This window comes from Zonotrichia leucophrys, chromosome 4 (assembly GCF_028769735.1).
Source record: "Zonotrichia leucophrys gambelii isolate GWCS_2022_RI chromosome 4, RI_Zleu_2.0, whole genome shotgun sequence".
NCBI lineage: Eukaryota > Metazoa > Chordata > Aves > Passeriformes > Passerellidae > Zonotrichia > Zonotrichia leucophrys.
This window is the reverse complement of record NC_088173.1, coordinates 26,359,584-26,376,655: the sequence shown is the minus strand read 5'-3', so window position 1 is coordinate 26,376,655 and position 17,072 is coordinate 26,359,584.

Here is a 17,072-nt window from a genome sequence, read left to right as displayed (position 1 = left end):
TCTGGTTAATAAAAGCTTTAAGGAAAATTGCACAGGAGTTGTAAATAATACTTTACTTTAAAATATCTTGTAAGTATTAAAATGTAAATATAGTAGCCAATGATACCTCCTGTATGGAAAAAACATTCATTATTCATTTTGTGCTAAGTTTTGTGAAGAAGAGTCCACTGTGTTTTTCCTTTAATTCTTTCTTTGTTGATTTCTTGGATATAAGCTGTTTATAAATGACAAATGACATTTCTTGTGTGTGACAATGATGTGTTATAGTAACTATGAATGTTCATAGACTTCCTAAAATAATGTGACCATTCCTAGTTCATCAGATTATTTAAATAATATGCCTGAATTGTACTTTTCACCTTTATATCCAAATTTTTGCAAAGGAGACTTCATTTTTGCTAATTCCCGAAGGAGGAAAAACTGAGACAAGCAGATCATTGGAATAACCTACTTTTACATCACAGAGCAGACTAGAGATGGAGCAAAGTCTGATTTTGAGCATAATGCTTTAGTCACAAACCAAATTGCCTTTTCTGCTAGTGGGATATTCAGCACATAAGAAAGCTTTTTGATTTCTGTATGGACCTGTTTGTCTGTACATTTTTACTATGATCCTTGTCCAGTACATATAAAACACATCTATTCCAATTCTAGGACTCCCAATGCTTTCCAGGATTTGCAGAGCAGGACACTGGCTTGGATTTCCCTCTGCAGGCTGTTACTCTATGGATTGGTAGGTGCCAGCAAATAATTTCATATATGCATATATACCAAATGCCTATTGTAGTTCTTGACTTTTATTTTGCTGTATTACCCCATCCTTTGCAGGAATGCTGTAGGTACCTTAACAGCTCTTACACTTGGTGCACAAGTTATCTCTCTACAATCTGAGAAGAGACTAATCTCCTTATTTTGCAGTTCAACTCAAAATATACAGGTGTGTCAAGCTGACAGAGGTTGCTGGAATGAAGACTAGAGAGAAACCCATAAATCTACCGGCAGTAGATGTAATGTACCTGTCAAAGGCAAGGTTGCATTCTATTTTGGGGGTTTAATCCATACTATACTTGTTTTGTACCCAACATATGGTTTCCTTTTTTTTTTCCCCTTATTACAGTGCTTTTGAAGAAGATAATGTAATTACATGTGTTGTGGTTAATATTAAGATCATAATGCTTTGTTCTAATTTAAATACCCTCCACAGTTCCTGCATCTTCTTCCATTTAAAAGTTAAGTTCTACAGTAAGGATTGAAGTACAAATAGGAGATACAGAATGTCACAGGAAGTGAACTGCAAGGAAGATGTAGCTTGAATTTATGCAGTAATGTAATTCTCCATAATACAGCTGCTCTGGGTGAAAGCACTGTAAAGGATTCATAGGATTCAAATTTGATTTCCTTTAGAGAAATAATAGTTCCTGAGTCTGAGGGCAAAAACTGTAAACATTCTCCCTTGACCACCTCCATGGATAGTTCTTCATTTCCTACTGGCTTTCTGGCTTTCTTTGGTCCTTTAAATCACAATCAGACCCATGAAGTTGGCAAAATTACCCGCGTGGTGTTTTGTGGAGTTTTTCTTGGCAATGCCTGAGTTATTAAGATGAAAAAAATAATAACTAGTAATCCTGTTCAATAAAAGCATTTATTAGCTATTATACCAGATATTTTCTTATGTAGAATAGTCATGATATAGACAATCAAAGACAAGAAGAAAATGTGTTTATATCCAGCTAGCCTTAGTCACTTGGAAAAACTGCAGCAGTTGTCTCTGGCTGGGCTGGTTCTTGAGAGGATGATGTGCAGCAGGCATTCCTCTAGTGCTGAAGAGTGAAAAAAGCAATCTAATTAGAAGAAACATGAAACAAGATTATATGAGTCAAGCAGATTTAGTAAGCTAGAGAATACAAAATGGCTTTGATGGTATTGGCCTAAAGGATATATAAACTGCACTAAAATGCACTTTTCCAGTTCATGCGTAAAAGCTAATAAAGTGCTTGTCTAACAGTAAATACAACAATAAAAAATCGACTGGAGAAAGGTAAATAATTTCCAAATTGTTTCTGCAAGACAAAAAAAAAATATTGCTATGTCACTGATTTGTAATTTTTTATGTTGTTGCAATGACTTGCAAATGAAAACTTGTTTTAGAACATTTTTGTTTGAGAGAATCCTATTTGTATGTGATGTTAAGAAGAATTTGAAATTATTTCTCTGGTTTTCATGTACTGAAATTGGTTAGGTCTAGTAAGGTTTATCACAGTCTCTCTTTACCTCACTTATTTTTAATAACTTCTATTCTACAGGAAGCTCTTGACCATTTTAATAAGCTATTAGTAAAATAATACAGATGCCCTTTTGCTCGAGAAAATCTTAGTAATGGTTGCAAATATAGGTATGTGTTCATTAGAAGTAAGTTATGATGTGATTTTAAAACTCCTTTTACAAACAGCAGACCCAAGTGCAAAAAACCTCTTCAGTCATGATGAATGGTGATGTATTAAAGAACATATTTTTCTGTGGCAGCAGAGGAATTGTCTTCTTTCAGTAGAGTTTTATTAACTTTTAATTTCATTGGTATATTAGAGAAATCAAACATACAGCTTTTATGAATTGGCAAGGAAATAGATGAGGTTCCCTGACCTTTTTTTTATTTTTCAAAAAATAAATCCATAGAAATTACTCCTTTTCTAATTATTATTTTTATTGCCCTTCCAGTCATAGCAAATCCTATGATTCCTTGTATTACCATAAAGAAAAATCACATGGCAGCTTAAATGTATGACTTCCTTTGATAACAACAAAGGGCCTTGTTCACTGAAGTATTTGTAAAAGATTTCTTCTGTATGTCAGGGAGAACTTTGGGTATGGAGGCAGCATAGAGTGATTCCTCTATATGATCACACACACAATATTTTATGTTTGAACTGCCTTCTGCCAAGATGGTTTTGTGAGCTTAGGAACCTACATGGTGCAGTTGGGCTTGCAGTGTGTGACTTCTTCCTTGAGGGGTGGAATGGGCTGTCCATGCCGCAGCGTGAAGGGCTGTGTTGGGAGAGATCTGTACAAGCTTGGGAAAACCCAGCAGTGTGTGCTCATTTTCACAGTGTGTGCAGGAAGAAGGACAGCCATGCTGATAAGGCAGTCAGTCCTAATAAGAAAGCTCTACTCTGTCATGAAATTACAGTAGCTGTTTGTGACTGGTAAAACTTGGTAAAAGTATATATTTGCATGGTGAATTCTGGGCACAGGAGTTTCTGTCTTAAATGTATATTTACAACTAAAAAACTTGTTCTATCATGACTGTATTCTAACACCTTTGGGATAAAAACTGCCATAGACCAACATCCTCACTCTTCAGTTTTGCATGTTCATATTTTTTTATTTTTAATCATAGAATGCAGCTACAAGGTAGTATGAAACTATTGTCCTTGCAGGATGCCTCATGACAGGAAGGAATGATGACTCTGACTCCATGTTCGCAGAAGGCTAATTTATTATTTTATGATATTATATTATATTAAAGAATACTAAACTATATATACTAAAGAACACAGGAAGGATACTTACAGAAGGTTAAAAAGATAATAATGGAAACTCGTGACTCTCTTCAGAGTCCCAACACAGCTTGGCCCCAATTGGCCATTGACTCAAAACAACTCACAGCAGAAACCAATGAAACAACCACCTGTTGGTAAACAATTTTCAAACATATTCCAAAGGAGCAAAACACAGGAGAAGCAAATCAGATAATTATTGTTTTCCTTTTTCTCTGAGGCTTCTTAGTTTCCTAGGAGAAAAATCCTGGGCGAAGGGATTTTTCCAGAAAATGTGAATGCCACATAAAACAATTCCACAAAAGAGTAAAAATGGATGATATAAGGATCTTTTGCTGCACTGAAAGTAAAGCTTGTGACTTTTGAAAAGCTAACAATGGTCACAGCAAGAAGAACTTGCATTTTGCCTTTCATCTGAAAAATGATAACCCTTGGTGATGCCTTAAGTTTTAGCTTTCATATTTTTCAGATTCTGCCTTGGTGTGTAACTCTGAACTTTCATATAAAGGGTTAGTGAGTTCTTTTCAAGTTTAGTTAGACAAAACAATCCTTTTCCAGCCTGAGAACCAATGACACTGTTGCAGCTTTGGGCCCAAAAGTGTACACAAGGGCAAGTTAAGGAGAACAATCTGGGAGGATGGGACTTCATGACCTGTAATTGGACAATTAACCCCAATATGTAAATGGCCCAAAACGTATAAAAGTGTGAAAATCATGACTGGTCATCCATCTTGTGTCCATCTTGGGTAGAGCCATGGCCGGGCTCTTGTACTGCCTGAGGTGGATAATTTAAAGGCCTTTTAATAAGCACCTACTTTTTTTCTTTCACTCTGTCTAAGCCTGGGCTCCAGGCAGCCTCTCTAGGCATCATTGTCACTTGGAACACCATAATGTTATTCTGGTTCCATGTGCTCTCTGCAACACTTTACATGTCATCAGTTCTTTAAGACTTTTTGATCACTTGCTGCTGGGTTGCAGCCTCACTTCTTGACTAACATCCTGTTTCCTTGTCTAATTAGCCATGCTGTGGAGAAAGCTCGTAGAGTAGGACGCAACAGAGAGGTTCAGTCTATTTATAAGGCAGATCTCAGCCGTGCACCTTCAGAGTACTTCCTAGCTGTCAACTCAGTGGGTGTCCAGATATGTCATGATGCTGTGTTGGGATGTCACCCTCGTCAGTAACATCCTTTCTCCACCCTCCCATCTTCTGTGTCCACTCTTATTTCCTCTGGAAAGAAAGTGGCTTCCTAGCAAGGGTAGATGTGTAACTGCTTGCTTCAGGCAACTGGTGTACCAGGGACTGTGATTTCCTCTCCAGAGCGTATTTGCCTTGTGATTTAGACGCAAACATAGGTACAAACATAGTTATAGAGCAATAATTGGAGCTGTAACCACATTTGACTGGTAATTACTTGTGCTGTGTGGGTGTGAAATACCTGCAGAGTTCCAGCCTAGAGGGCTCAGGAAACATTATTCTTCTGTATTTTCAAAGTGAAACTGCATCCCAGTTTGTGGTTTACAAGAAACTTGAAAATATTGGTATTGATAGAAAAAATTGATCCATACCTACATGGTAGAAGGCACTCTGTGAGCCACAATTTCTGCTTTGTCCGCAGCTGTATCTATTTGTCTCCTGAACAACTAAACCTAACTAAGGTTAGTATATCTGTACTAGCAGGTGAGAGCAGGAGAGCTTGGTTAGATTGCTGGTAGGGGATGGAATGGTGTGTGTGAGGAAGGAAATTTCTTGGTCTTTCTCCCTTTGAAGGAGAAGGGAGGCAGGGAGTATATAATGACATAGCTGATACCAGAAATGCAAGTCAGGGTGATCATAATTTGAGAGGGCACAATTAGTAGTATAATTGCACCACAGTAGCAATAATTATTGTAATTACTTTTATTTACATTAATTGAATTCTACACTTAATGCTGCAATTAGTGTCACGGACACACTGTGATTTCTAGCTTGTGAAGTGAAAGATGGTTCAAAGAGAGCTTTCCCCTTGTGTGGTGAACAGTAACTTCCTTTTTAAAGTTATAAAATGTTGTAGTTTTATACTTTAAACAAGAATAATCAGTTTTTTAAAAAAACTCTGTAAAGGATGGGAACATATGGAAGGCACTAGCTCCTCTGTGCACTGTTCAGTCTTCACTAAGGGCAAAGGAGGGAGAAGTCTGCTCAGCTGATCATCTGAGAATCCCTGTATATACAGGAATCATAATGTTGCTCCTGACAATAACAGGCTCAAGCCAGAGTCTGAAAGGTGAAGTCCCCAGCACTGGCTACAAGGGTGGGAAGAAGATGAAATGTCAATATGGGAAGGGAATGGCACAGCACCTACTGCTGCTGTGAGGGGAATTGAGGAGGAGGTACTTAGGGACATGGTTCAATGGTGAACCTGGCAGTGTGAGCTGAATGGTTGGACTTGACAACCTTAGAGGTCTTTTCCATCTGAGGTCTTTTCCATGCTAAATGATCCTATGGCTGAAAATAAGGCTGCCAGCTCTTGAGAAACCAAATAATGAAGAGAAGGAAAAGCTTGGGTCTGGCAGTGTGCTTCTGAGAGGAGGGAAGTACTCCTTAAGAAGAGTCAGCTGGAGGATTTGGGGGCAGGAATACTGAGAAGGCAGGGCTTGGGAATGATGTCATGGGAAAACTGCTGATGCTTTATATAGACTGGAAAAGGGCAAGCAGAATATGTAGGTGATTACAGCTTGTCATGCCTACCCTCTGATTTCTGGTAGCCCCACATGCATTTGAAGCACATGCTATAAAGAATTGAAAGACAGTAGCATAAAAGATCCCCTATTGTGTGGGAAATACTTGGGTTGGGCACATGAAAGACCCACCACGTGGTAATATATTATCAGCAAGGTGAGGTGAGTGCCTGCATCTGTGCAGTACTGTGGGCTGCAGATGGGGCCAGCATGCTGACAGAGGAGGCTCCCAGTGCTGTGGAAGGCAGCACAGGCCCGGCCATGCCCCAGCCCAGGTGGTGCATGAAGCCATTAGCTGTGGTAATTGTCTTCACAACTTCTCTGGCAGGGTTGAGTGAGGCTTCTTGCAGGAAACAGTCTGCTGTAAAACTTTTAAAAGGTTGATGAAGATGTACCACAAATGGATTAAAGAAGGACTCTTAAGGATGTTTGAAATAGAACAGGTGGTTCCTCCTGGGTTTTACTGGCGTCTTGCTGCTGCTCATGCTTCTGTTGGGATTAAACATGAGCCAAAGAGAGACTTTGCTACCTGAAGGCTTTTGAGAAAGCAGAATACCTGGCTTTGAAAAGAAAGCGACTTGAATCTGCATCACAATAGATGATGTAGAGAGGAGGTTGAACTGCTTTGGACTTCTGTGTAGATTTGAGCTGAGGAGGAGGTAAGAAGGTAGTATTGCTGGAAACCGTGAGGTAGGAAACCTGGAGAGCCTCTGCCACTGTGGTTGGTGTGGAGCTGTGTTGTTCTTGTTTGCCTTTTTGAACCTGTATTGGGAGCTGCTGCTTTTCTGAAATGCTGAGGATGCTGGCTGGAGAGCTGTGCTCCAGCCCAGCATGTGGAAAACCCAAGGGAAGCACAAGGCAAAGGGACTATTGGCAAGTTGCTCCAGGAGCAAGTAAATTAGAGTAGTAGCTGCTGCATGTAGTGCTTCCAAGGGAATCCTGAAACAAAGCCTTTCTTTATACAACATTGCTCTGAGCTGTTGCACAAAGAGCTGGAAGTTACATGATTGCTGTGGGGTATATTTTGTGAACACCATAAAAATGATGACAGAGAAAGTAGCTGCAGGTCAGCTGTGTTTCTCCATGTCCACATGTTCAGCTGTGTGTCTATCAGTGTCCAGCTGAGTCCAAGATGAAGCTGAGTACCTGAATCCAAACGTCTTGCCCTGCTTGCTGCGGCTGTGCCGGTGCCCAGCAGGGTAGGCAGGGTGTAGCACAACATGCCTGCCACTGCAGCTGCATCAGGAATGGGGTAAGTGAAACAGTGGGCTTGCTATGCTCCTCTGTCTGGGCTAATTAAAAGCAGTGTGTTTTACAGCTTGTAATTTCCTATCTTTGTTCTTTTTTGGGGCTTGTTATTTTTAAGAGTGTGTGAATGGTGATTTCTGAGAACAGTTAATGAGTTTTTGGTGTGGGGTTTTTTTTGTGTGGGGTTTTTTTTTTTTAATCTTATTTTTTTTTTCCAGAGGGATTTTTTTTTTTGTAATTTTTTTATTTTTTTTTTTGCAGAGGGATCTAGACAGGCTGATCAGCTGCCAGTGACAGAAAGGACATAGTCTCAAGCTATGCTAGAGGAGGCTCAGGCTGGACATCAGAAGGAATTCCTTCACAGAAAGGGTTGTGAAACATTGGAATGGACTGCCCAGAAGGATGGTGGAGTCACCATCCCTGGAGATGATGAAATGAGTGGATGTGGCACTTACTGCTATGGTGTAGGTGACATGGTGGTGATTGGTCAAGAGTTGGACTTGATCTTGGAAGTCTTTTCCACCTGAAGGTTTCTGTGGTTCTCTCATGAGGGTGATAACCTTAGAGTTGCTGAGATTTTACTATGGGGAATGAAACCACTGGAGTCTAGGGACATTCAAGGGTGCCTGCTAGCTTAAACAGTTGAAACCCTTTTAAATGTTAGTGTGTTTGCTTAACTTTAATGGATATGAATGCAGTTTCCTGGAGAAAGGTTTAGGGAGAAACTTCTATCACTTCCTCACTGTTGGCTGGGAGGGGGGAAGCAGGAAATCACTGAAAAGTAATTAACAAAAAGAATAAATAGCAAAGAAGATACTGTATTTAAGATGGGAGAAGCAAGGACTCTTGATAGCTCTCTGCTTGTGTTTTTGGTCTGTTAGCTGAAAATCTCCTGCCGCTTCAGGAATGGTATGAGCAAAATTCCTAAATAGGTATGTTATGGTGGCTATAATGCAGAAAATAACATGTAATGTTTAAATTTAGTGATTTCAAATGTTTTCTGTTTTCACTTCTGGAAAACAAGACATCAAAGAGGAGTAAGACTCTGGGGCTTGCTGACACTGTGGATAAAGAAGCATTCAGCTTGGTTTGTGGTGATTCTTTAGTGAAAACCTGGGGAACATGGTACAGAGGTGCCCAAGTTTCCTGGGTCTGCAGCAGCATGTGCCTATAACAAGGCTGACTGTATTCACATGGTAATGCAACCACTATGTGGTTAAATGGGGTATAAGTCAATAAAAACTTGGCTACAATAGTCCCCAAATCACACTGGTGAGTCCTTGGCATGATCCCACTGCACATTTGCTGACTTTCAGACAAAGGTTTACAAGTTGGGTCTGAGTTTAGGCGCTGCTGTGGTTTTGTGTAGAGCACTTAAGTCTGTTGTTTCCCTTAATTTTCTCTGCCTCCCTGAAATGGGAATGATGGAATAATGGTCCATCCTGTGTATCAGTTTAGAGCATTGCAAACTGTTAATATTTATAAAACACTTAGAAAATGGATAGTCATCTTGGGTGAGATCAAGCTGCCACTCTGCTATTGCCACAGAAATAAAAGCATGTCAGTGTCAACTTGCCTCAGAGCTGCTTTTGACCCTAGGCCTGTCAATGCTGAGGCCAATTCCTGGGATGGCAATTTCACAGTCATAAGAGTGGCAGGAGACCTACTTGCTATCTGCTCTCCAAAAAACACACAAATCAGGCCAAAGTGCTTCAAACCTTGGAGGCAAAACACTGCTTTGCTTCTGTCTCCTCAGCAGGCAAGTTTCAGGGAAGCTGCTACGGTTATTAAAAAAGAGACAAAATTTTTAGCCCTCTGTGTACAGACGTGAGAATGGCAAAACTATGTGTGTTATGCTGGAAGCCAACAGGAGGAAGAGGTACTATAAAGGATAAGGAGTACTCTCATAGTTCTGCCCTTCTGTGTTTCTACACGTTGGTATCAAAACCCTGTCTTAAACCTGACCACTTATGGCTCTCCCTCAGGCAGGAATTGCCCCCCACAGATACAGCAGAGTTCTGAAAGTCAGAACCCTATGTTTGTTCCTTTGGTGAGTCGTTGCAGCCAGATCCTGGGTCTTTTACCCAGGAGTGGGATTTAGCATGGCCAACTGCTGCTATTAACATTTATTTGTCTGGCAAATGCATGAAAGGGTCTTTTCTATTCCAGACACTGAGATCCAAGATGACAAGGTGGCATCTATGTAGTCATGAAAGTAAACTGCTTAGTGGTAGTGCAGGCTGAATTTTTAAACTCTTTTTATTCTTTCAAAGAAGAGATAAAGAACATGGAACCTCTCTTAACCTGGATAGATAAATGCAGGAGAGTCCTAACCGGCTTTGCAAATCTGGAAGGATGTCCTGTCTATCTAGGTCCAAGTGCAGATTGATGATTTAGTTCACATCATAGTCAAGGTAAATGAGCTAATGTTCCTGTTTAGCAAGACCATATCTTTCACTGTTGAATCCAGCCAAGTAAAAAATCTCCTTTCATCAAAAATACACAGACTTAACTTGAAGGCTGGGATCAATATCATTCCTATAAGACTTTTAAGATTACATAGGGTATATCCTTTATGGCACTTTGTTTGCTTCCTTGAACACTTTCCATTGAGTGGCTGAGACCTTGGTTGTCCCTTTCTAGTTAAGAAAGTTGGAAGGCACTCCAAGAGCGGCTCTTGGTGCCTGCAGAGTGGGGTAACGAGACTGGCCAGGCCCTGGCAGCACAACCTGCCTGCGTGGGCTGCGGGTCAGAGCAGCTTCCAAGTGCTGAGCCCAGGCACCAAGGGCTAGAGGGGGATTGCAGGTGTGGGGAAACGAGTGCTGAGTCACACAGCAGTGGACAGGAGGGATGTCTGAGCTGTGGAATAAAGCAGAAAGCTCAGATCCCAAGCAAAGATGTGTGCACTGGGATATTTGTGAGGAAGGACATGAACAGGCAGTCTGGATTGTAATAAAGCAGATGTCATTGCACCATACTGCTCCCAGGTGAGAGCTCGGAGCTGTTTAAAGCCTACAGCAGGTGATTTTGGGGACAGCAAGCTGGAGTTTGGAGTCTGGAAGCTCAAAGCAGAGCTGGATTTGATTGCCAGTTTGCTGGTGCTTGCTTAGGTTGTTTTCTGGGTAAGAAATGACAAAACTCCTCTGCCCTGTCTTAGCAACAGGGTGCAACTGTGATTTCCTACAGAAGGGGCTGAAGATATGTTCAAACTCAGCACTATTACATAAATGTTGTACTTAAGCCTGAAAAAATAAATACTGCAAACTCCCTTTCTTTTTCATATTACAAAAATCTTCCAGAGCTGTACTGAACGTTTGCAAAATAAATAGGAGAAAAGGAAAATGGAATGGCAAGTCTCTTGTTGAAGACATATGTACTGTAACTTTACATGTAGGTATCCTTGTGTGTCTGATGTCACTTGCCCCTTTGGTAAAACAAATTGGGGGTTTTGACTATTTATTAGCCTGTTCCCTTTGAGGGAACTGCTTGATCTCTGTGTTGGTGAAAAAAGTTTTGGTTAAATCACCAGTGCCCAAGTTTGGTTAAATCACCATTCTTACCCTGTTTACTCTTAAAATTGGATGACACACTTTTTGCCTGAAATTAAGATAAAAAAACTTCATCCATCATAGGAACATTTGTGTCAGGAAATAGTACTGCAAATGCTGTGAGTTCTTTGTGCCATCTGAAGCTGTCAAAGTTCTTGTTTGTAGTATGGGAAGAGAAACTACTGGAGCATCTTGAAGATTTCTTCTATTTGAGGTGCCTTTCCTAAAGCTGCTGCTGGACAGGATCACACACACATTCTTCACAAAAATCAAGGGGCTCTTTTTAAGACAAGTCCTGACTTAGTGTTCCCTTTGACCTAGTAATAAGAAGGAAAGAAAGGAAATGTAAATTTTATTTATAATGGCAAACTCAGAAATAGGACTTTCAGTATGGTTTTGAAAAACTTGGATGGATTCTATAAAGGTAAAAATTCCTTGCTAATGAGAGATCCTTCAGCTCAGTAATGTAGGAAATAATGAACAATATAGGAAATTTATTTTTCCTCCCACAGTTGGCCATTAAGTTGTAGTCTCCAAGGAATGTCAAGAGGAAAAGAGCTATTATCAACTGTGAGTGAAGCCTTTCTGATCTGGGTGACTGATACAGCAGCTGGAGAAACTTGTTTCCTAGCCTCAAATTCCATTTTCTTTGCAATTTTCTCATCTTTGTTGAGAACAAAGAATAATGCTTGTCTCTGTTACAGATCAGTTGCTGCTTTTGTAATGGCTGTAGTGTTTTTATTGCCTTTAGTGCTGCTGGCAACTCAGTTAATGATTCTGTGGGAGAATTGCCATGAAATACCTGGTTCACATCTGTAATGTTTGTGCATTTTGGATTCTGTATGAGCTGGTTTTCCTTCCAGAAAAGTAACATTGGTTATGAAACTGCATCATATGGGCTGAGGGGGGAGAGAGGTCCTCACCTGGCTTAAATCCACCTTGAGCTCAAAGCAGCTCTGAGGTTTTGTGCAGGATCCCTCCTATAAATACTGCAGAAGAATAACACTCTCAATTGCATCACCCCAATTCTTGGTGAAGTCACAAACAGAGAAAGACATTCATTATCTTCCCATGTGTGATGAGTTCCTGTTAATACCTTCTTGAAAAATACCCTTTGGAAATCACTGAAAATGGATTAGCTGTTAAAATTTGCACCCACCTTACAGAGTTTTGACAGGGAATTTGCCAGCAATTCAAACCATGGCTAGACATGTTTTATGCAAAATACTTTTGTATTTGGTAGACTGCAGATGTTTAGTTGCATGCATACTGCACAGTTTGTTATAAAGAACTGAGTCTGGTGTTGCTCATGTTCCCTGGAAACCCCTCAGGGTCACTTCCTTGGAGCTTGGCTTTAGGGCTGTATTAGTTGATGAGGGGAAAACGATGGTGTTAAAAGTGTTTTTGTTAAAGAGCTCCCTTCAGTGGAGTCTTATAGGTCCCTACCTGTCTTGTGTTGGTCAATTCCATTCTTGTCATATGACATAGAAAGATCTCTGTGCTAGGGAGAAAAGCTTAAAATCTGTTGCAAATCTGAAGTGGTTTTCTTACAGTTAAATGAGAGGTCACAGTTGGAGGCTGAAACAAAGTCACATCCCTTTGAAGTGATGAATAAACAGCACCAAAGGATGAAATCTGACAATGCCTGAATCTTACTGACCTGTAAAAGACACATTGTTAGCTACTGGAGAAAAGGTTGGGTTTGGTGGGTTTTTTTATAATGTATATCTTCTCTCATCCTTTTCTCCAACCCCCATCCTGTCATGAGCTGTAAGTTTTTCATGATAACAAGCAGCTTTTTTTTTTTTTTTTTTTTTTTTTGCTTAATTGGAGCCAAATAATTTCGTGCAACACTTTGAAAATTTAGGAGAAATACTGAATTGGACTTTGAGCTCAAGTCTATCAATAAATGAAAAAAGCCAGCTCAAAAATGTAAAGATCTTACTAGCAATGACTATTACTGCTGTGAATAATTTTAAGTTTTTGTGCAACTGCATTTATTTCTCCTTTTCTAATCCCTGAATCATCATGTAGAGTGTAGAAATAGAGGCTTTTATATGTCAGGACTCTACAATAAAGTATGGGGAAATCCAGCAACTAGAAAAAAGAAATTATGTATGTGTGGGCAAACTTTAATTTTGCCTAAAGAATATAACTTTCTGCTTTTTAATTTCTGGTGCAAATACAGCAAATGTGCAATTAAGCCTTCTAGCAGATCTGTAGGACTGGTTTTGTAATCCTTCCTTGGAACACAATAAATACAAACAGTAATCACAGGTTTAATGAGTGTAATCTATCATAAAATACCTAACAAAACACTATATGCAGTATTACCTTCTGATTCATGCTTCAAATATTCCAGCTGTATTAAAGGAATGCAGCAATTGCTGAGCACCCACCGAGGCAGGAAGGAGAGAACTGCCTTTTAAATAAGTAAACAGCCTGTATCTGTATGAAAAACAAGAAAGCTTATTCAAAATTCGTTTTGCACTCATGGAGGTGAGTGGAAACACCTTGCTGATTGCAGGTGCTTTCCCTGATGCTGCACTAAGCCTAATTTATCTAAAACCTTCTTGAGAGATCACACTGAATACCCAACAGGATATTGAGAAGAAGCTGCCAAATTATGAACTGTGGGACCCGATATTTGTCTTAACTGCATCTCCATGGGAGTTCTTATCTCTGTCTTTGTTCTCTTACTCACTTCAGGTTTCTCACATGTGCATTTACCTTCCAAGAAACCATGTGGAATACCCAGTTTGCACGAAGTCAGAAGCTGAAGGGAGAGTTACTGCAGAGCCAATTTTACAGGCTGTGGTTCCACACTGCCATTATTACCCTTACTCCTCCCTGGAACACACCAGGGAGCAAGCTGAAAACTTCAGCTGTGGGAATCTTTTGGGGAAGCTATTGAAACTGGATAACACTCAAATAGATTTAAACTGAAATTTCTGGCCAGAGTTACTCCAACTCAAAGCTCGCAAACTTGGAATTGGGAAGCTTTTTCAGCCTTGGAGTAAATCCAACCTGGCACTACTTGTGACTTCAGGCAGAACTTGCTGACCTTTAGGTTACCTCAAGTCGTTGCCTAGCTTCTCACACCCCTGAAATGTTAGGAGACATTGTTGCTTGAAAAGCAGATAGTTGGAAAGATAGTGTAAATGTGATTCTCAGGGGATTAACACCTTTCTGGTAGGACAGTGCATAAATTTAAGTGGATTTCTCATGTCTTCCTGAGCATACAGAATAGTATGCCATAGGGGAAATACCCTGCCTTGGTAGAAAGCTGAATTTTGTGTATAAACATGTTCTGCAGACCCAGTTGCTGTGCCTTTTCTATAGGAAATGACCTATTTTAAACCCAAGTGTTGCAGCTGCTGCAGGCTGTCTCTTTGGCTGTCTTGTGGTTTGCATTGGTGAAATCCACTATGGAATCAACTAAAGGAACTGACTATTGAAAAAGCTTATGAGAATTTCTCTCCAGCTGACTTGCAGCTCAGTGTTGTTTCCAAGGGATCTGCCAGTCTGACATCAGTATTAAATAGAATATCACACCTCATGGACTAACCATCTGATTCATTGTGACAGTTTTTTTCTCTAATGTTTGAAGTTGTAATTAGGGGAGGAACATGTGGGAGAGAGAATAAAAGTCAAGAGATAAAATAAGAAATTGGATTACAAAGGCAAGAAAGAACCTTGTAATTTATTACTCTTAAGAGAAATATGGAACAATTGCTCTTAAAAGCAATGCTAACTGCAAATAGTTGCATGTCCTGATTAAGTGACCCCAAACCATCTTAATTAATTGTATTTAAATATGGTGTGGTCTATAAGCTTTTTTCATATGCTTGCAGAAATTTGGCCAACTAAATAATAAATGCAAGGAGGAATGTTCTTTATGATTTTAATGGATAAAAAATCCAGGATGAATGTGTGCCACGTGTGTGTGTGTGCAGTACCAAGCTGAAACTGGAGAAAGGGCTGAGAGTATCAGCACTCTGAGCGTGCACACGCTGTGCATTGATCTCAGTATTCTTGAGTTGGTCACAATTAGAAGAGATTTTAAAGTTGCATCATCTGTTGCAAGTTAGCTTGTGTTTTGTACTGAGAGGGCATTAGTCAGTGCTTGTTACTGACAGATGAATTTTTGGAATAATTTGGCTCACTGAAGAGCAGTGTCAGTGAATTCAGCTTCATTAGTGGCATTCTCAGTCACAGGTAGTTTTTAAACACCAAAGTGAAGCCATACTCTGGAAAAATATTTTGAGTTGTTGAAGACTTTAGTTCACTACCAGCTATGGATTTACTTCCTTTATAGCTATTGGATGGAGAAGTTCTGTTGTACAGTTCAGAGTGAAGAGGTGATGGACAACTTCTGGCAGGCAATTGTCTTCCATCTTTTATGGAAGCTTTACAAGAAGGCTGTTGAACAAACTAATATGCTTTTTATGGTAGCAGTGGCCTCTGTGTGGCTCCTATCAGAGACATTTAGACCTTTTGACCACCTCAGGAATGGATTCAGTGGCTGCCTCACTATGCCTGCCTGGGCCTGGCATGACTCAGACCCTGTGGTGACAGAATCTCTTTAAACAGTAACTATGAAGTACCTCTCAATCCACCTCTCCAATTTCTAAGTGGTCTGAGCACAATAACTTATCAGGTAAAGCACATTTCTTGATAGGAAAGTTTGTCATGGGGACTCTGCCTTAGCAAGTCCTTGTTAAAAGCCAGATACAACTTGAGGCATCCCATAACTTGTGCTTGGCTGTGTGGGGAGGGCTGGGGAGGGGAGTCACCCCAGGCAGGCCCTGGGATGGATGTGGACAGCAATGAGCAGACCTGCTGAACCCCTTCCAGGTGACATGCCACTGGGGAATTAGCTACTTTCTCACAGTCCTGGGGCCATCCATGGGAGTTTAGTTACAAACTGTTGTTTCAAAAGAAGTCTTCTACTGGATGGCCATACTTTTTGAGAGGATACTAAATGCTGTGGGTCATGTTGCTTGGAGTAGATTGTGGAATAAAGCTTATGCTGTGACAATCTTGCAGCAGAGCTGTGCAGATAGCAGGGTCCTGGGCTGCAGTCTAGTGGAATAGTTCTCTTTTCTGTGGCCTTAGTGCAATGAGTTCACATGGAAGTGGAGATCCTAGAAAAGAAAACTTGCCTGGGAGCTGCCTTGTCCTGTCCCCTTCCCACTGTGCCTACTATTATTTCTCCCAGCTGTTTCCTATTCTTTTCCAGTAGCTTCTGCTGTCACTAGCACAGGCCTTGAAAACCATAAGGGGAGAAAGGAAAATTTGTTTGCTCGAGAACTCAACATTCTTCTTAATGCCTGGGAGCTACTAAGAGCAGTGGGATTTAACGTGATTAAAGGCCATTCAATCCAATGTGCCTACCAAGCAGGGAGAAGACACAGCCTGTGAGACCTGTGCTTGTACCATCACGTGGTCTCCTCCAAATTCAGACTAGTCTAGACATCTAAAACACAACCAGAAAATTCCCTGACTCTGAGAGGGTGGCTCTGCAACAACTTTTGATTTACAGCACGTTGGCTGTTGCTCAGTAATTATTCTGTGTGGGTTTTACTGCTTGGCAAATGAAAGATCACTTGTTCCTCAGCTGCTGCTGGGTAAGAGCTGGCACAGATCAAGTGCCACGGCTTTGGCTGAGGGGCTGTGAATCTAAAAGAGAGATAGCTTGCACTCTGGTCTGCAGGCTGTAATCTCAAACAATATTAAAGCATATTCATGCAATACAGGCATTTTTCTGTTTTCCAGACAGGGATTTTTATGTTGAATAAAGTTTGCAATCAGTTATTTTTCCCACATGGAGAGTTTGATAGGATGTAAGGTGTACTTGATTTTAAACCTGCTGTGATCTTACTTCTTGCTATGAGGTGAAAGAAAATAAGATAACTACTAGTAAAACTTGTAACATATTGAAAATGGACTTAAGCCTCCAACTAATGAAACTTGTAATATATTGTGAGAATTTTCACCTACA